General features: G+C 32.6%; 1 protein-coding gene across 1 annotated transcript in view; it reads right to left on the bottom strand.

Annotated features, from left to right (window-relative positions):
* The window catches only part of LOC143909500 (uncharacterized), a 286,312-nt gene that overhangs the window by 172,424 nt on the left and 109,056 nt on the right, over positions 1-4,832 (bottom strand). The gene's annotated exons all lie outside the window — the stretch shown is intronic.

Here is a 4,832-nt window from a genome sequence, read left to right as displayed (position 1 = left end):
AATTACTTGCATACATTCCATGTTTTCGTCAATCTGTGTGTAATGATAATGTCATTTAGCGAACTATAAATATTGTTAATTAGATTGTGTAAGTGATTGAGCCACCGCATTATAAGCACTTTGGACGAATAATGAAATAGACCTTCGCCCGTCAGTATTAGTAATTCGTTGATTAAATTTTAAATGTGACTGTATATGTGTCGCCTATTTTTTAAAAAAGCTGAAAATATTTCTGTATTAATACAGTGCCTTTGCGATCCAATAATTAGCGGAAATTTTTTTATAAAATCATATTAAAACAATTATACAAGTTGGAGATGGAAAAGGGTGGTATTTGAATTATATTTTGAATATGCGTCTTTACATACGTTACACTTGTCGACTGAATGTTTATGTAAATATTTTTAACGTGGGCGAAGGTTAGCTCAATGTACATTTGTCGAAGATCAATTAAAACATTCCATCTATATAATATATATATATAAAAATTAGCCGTATGCATGCATGTATGTATGTATGTGCATCTAATAATCAAAATTTATTTTTGCATTTTTATCTAATGTAATGTAATTAGTTGCAACTTAGCATTTCTTAATATATGTATATGTAAAGAAGGAAACGTAAGTATTAATACTAATTATATAAAGAGGAATCCGAATTTAACGCATTACAATAATATGAACACGGAATGGAGAGACGAGGCGACTTCGTGGGATATTTAGTTGTTAATTCTAAAAAAATGTGGAAACAAAAGCAATTCCATTGGCCTTTTTAATAGGAACAAATGGATAATATTAGGATCCGTCCATGTCTGTTAACGATTCGCATTGTTTCTGTCCTTAATTATGGATCAATTGTTAGCCGTGCACCCCCCCCACCCCAGATTCGATGTATGGACTTTTTCGCGAACGGTTCACCGATCCATTCCGCATAGTTGTGTTGAATTTACTCTCGAGAGGACGTCGACGAGTTTATCCATCCGCGCAAGATGAAAGTCATCGATTTTTACTACTAAGGGTTTCGTAGAAAGTGCCTGTTTATTCATATTTGTCTGTCTGCGTGCGATTTGACGAAATTGGAATAAATGCGAAAGAAATAATGCCACGAGAGAACTCTCTTATAGTCGTCGTCATCGTTGACGAGTGTCTTGCGTTGTAAACTTAGCCTTACCGATGAGTGTTGTAAAATGTATATTTTTCATAATAGCTTAAGGCGCATCACAATGGACATATCGTTGCATCAATTATTACGATTATACAATTTATATTCGCATCGTTGTATGGACAAACATACGGTTTTTATGCATACTTAAATAAAATATTTTAAAAAAAGACTTAAATTTAAGAGCTTAATTCCTTCATCATTATCGTATCGATATACATATTACGTTTGAATTGTACACAGATCTGAAAATTTTAGACCACTTTACTGAAACAACATCTACATATACAGATTCAAATTGTTTTCAATATTTCAATTGAACGGGTAACGTCGCATTCAGTGCCGGGCTTTGTTCTTAAATACATAGGACGAGTTAATGGGATTTTAAGCTTAGGGGAACTGTCCTTGTCTGATGAATCAGCATATCTATGGCTTATTTGATCGCATATAAAAACGTAAAGAAATTGTATTATTTTGTATATTATACACTTTTTGGCTTGTAACGGTGAAATAATAATATACAAACTAGTGATATTCGACTACTTATATATATATATATATATATATATATATATATATATATATATATATATATATATATATATATATATATATATATATATATATATCTAATAATATGTACTTAAATCATCTTTTTATTTTATTTGGAAAGTATTGTGAAAACATTCCGTATACATCTTTCTATGTTTAATGTATTTTTTTATTGTTATAATCGATGTATTAGCAGTATTGAAATCAATTGTATTTTGTATCGACGTATCTATGTATAACGAACATGTACTTATCAATTTTTTTTTGAAATGTGTACGATTTTACTGTGATCTGCGTTCTATGTACTTGTTAATTTTTTTGTTGGTTGTGGCTATTTGCAGGTACTATATCTGCGACAGGCGCAAAGCCTTCTGCGCATGCGCGTGAACTTATAATCCGATTATAATTTCTTACATTCAATGTATGCTAGACTTGTTTAATCAATCGTTCATTATACATGGGGCAAATAAATTTCGCATGTTATTATAATAAATTTATATCATTTAGCTAGTTGGCGGCTTGTATGTACTTGTATGTAGGTATTAAGGTCTGTTCATACCTAGTCAGCACATACCGACTTCAGCAGGTATCCGGCCGTACGAAAAGTATTCTTTGGTACATTTTGTATGGGTATATTCATACCAACCGTCACGTTTACGCCACGGCAGGCTTACAGCAGTACCCGACATTTCCTGTTCATACCTTACAGCAACATCCGTCAACGTATTGTATCCATTTTTTTGGCCATCGTGGAAATATACACGCGAATTACGTGCCATGAGTAAATATACACGCGAATTACGTGCCGCTTTGCTGTTTTGGACCAATTATCGATAGTGACAGTTGACAGCTGTTCAATCTTTCGACATGATTTTGGCGCAAATATTTAAAAAAAATTTGTCCATCATCCACAAGCTCCTTATACAGTGTCTAAAACTCTCCTTCGGTTTTTCTATTTTTTAACATGGGATGCACATCAAAACGCCTCCGTTCTTTTTTATTGCCTTCTTATGCTTCTTCTTCCAACAACAGCGCGATTATACATAATTTTTCGTTCGATAAACGTCGAAACATTTTTGCTGACTTGTATTATGACGCGTAGCTACGAATGCACGTGTATGCATTCATATTGCAAGTATCGTCATGGCCTCTAATGTATAAGTAAGCCGATTTTGCCTTGCACTCGGCCAAATTGCTGTAAACGTGACGTGACCGCGACGTGTAGGTAGATATGAATAGAAATGTAATAAAATGACATATTTGAAACGGAGTCGTGCAGTGCTGAAGCCGTGCAGTGCTGTTAAGTATGAACAGACCTTTATACGTTGTATATGATAATAATTGTCTAACAATTAATAATATTAACTAATTTGGATTATATTTTTTACTCTACGTCACTTTACGAGTTGGAACTAAATTTTAAGAGGTTTAAAACAAAATTTTAACAGTAAACACGCTGACAGTGACAGTTCACGCGCATGCGCAGAAGGCTTTGCGCCTGTCGCAGATATAGTACCGGCAAATAGCCAATAATTCGCAGATATAGTACCTGCAAATATCCAATAATTTGCAGATATAGTACCTGCAAATAGCCACAACCATTTTTGTTTTATTATATGTATATTTAATATTGAGCATGATTTATTAACATGCAAGTCAAACTGCTCGACACGTTCTGCATCCACTTTTATTTATGTGTTTTTGAGAGTAAATTTAATTTGAAATCGGGAACAATTGTTAAACTACATATCATTTAAATTTTACTGTTTATCTACGCCATCATTCTGTAACATTCAATAATCAAGCTCGATCACTGTATCAAGACTTATTTGAACGCGTTGATTATTATCGTCCCAGAGGTAGCTAGCCGTTCACACAAACGGCATGATATGCAGTTTCATCTGCAAGTGCAGGGATTATTATTATTTTTTTTTTTGTTACAACTTGTCTATTTTCAATATTTACACTATAAAATTATTTAGATATATTTTTTTTAATTATGTCCTGTAGATTTTAAGATGTTATTATATACTTAATGGGACACAGATGATATGCTAAAAGAGAGTATTTTAACATTTGAAATAAAAAAATATTGAAATAACCTGTAGTTTTATTCTTTTGTTTTGCATGTCAATTTTTTCTCACTATGGGTAAAGTGACTATACGTCCCGTTTTGAACGGGACCGTCCCGTTTTTATGTAACCTGTCCCGTTGTCCCCAAGCATAGCTTTGGGACGTCGAAATGTCCCATTTTCAAAAAGAGAGTATATTTATTGAATTATTATTTATACATATATGTATATATATATATATATATATATATATATATATATATATATATATCGTATAATTGTTGAATAGAAAGAGTCTTTTCACAGATGAACAGAAAGAGTCTTTTCACACCCGTAGAAGTCTTTTCACAGATGAACTAGTTGTGGACGACCAAAAATACGTAATTGCAAGTCGCAGTTCTTAAAGCGATGTTGTTAATTAAAATCAATTTTAAGAAATCCTGCCAAGGATTTCATTCTTATTTAAAATCAACCCCAGTAATACTTGAGAAAATTTGTTCATCAGAAAAATTTAAAACAACATAATTTTTTTATATTTATATTATTCATTCCTGTTCTTTTTATTAATAAATAAAAACTATGAAAAAATACGTACTATTACGAAAAAATACACATACTATTACGTAAAAATTGGTAGATGCCCCGTTTTGAGGACAAAAATAAATGGTCACATTAACTATAGGCCATAAACACATACGCTGTGTTTTTAATAAAACTTCATTCATAGGCTGTCAACACATCGTGTGTTTTTAAATCCACTAAATTTCATGCAAAAAGAAGTATTGTTTAACCCTTTGAAATGCTGGCCAACGCCGATCGGCGTTTTGCCAACAAATCTACTGAACTAAAAAACGCCGATAGGCGTTGTATTATTGAGCACGTACAAACTAAACAAGAATACTACCCGCTAAGCCTTTCCAGGTTGCATCGAATGTGGGCCGTGTAATCCATGTCGTTCATTTGTCAACGTTTATGAAGACTGGTTTACACCGGAATTTCTGAATTTATAACCATAGCAGAATTTCCCGATGGAAATTCCTAACTGCT

This window comes from Arctopsyche grandis, chromosome 3 (genome assembly GCF_051622035.1).
Source record: "Arctopsyche grandis isolate Sample6627 chromosome 3, ASM5162203v2, whole genome shotgun sequence".
In the NCBI taxonomy this organism is placed as follows: Eukaryota; Metazoa; Arthropoda; class Insecta; order Trichoptera; family Hydropsychidae; genus Arctopsyche; species Arctopsyche grandis.
Note: the sequence above shows the minus strand (reverse complement) of the source record. Positions and strands in the feature narration are given on the sequence as shown.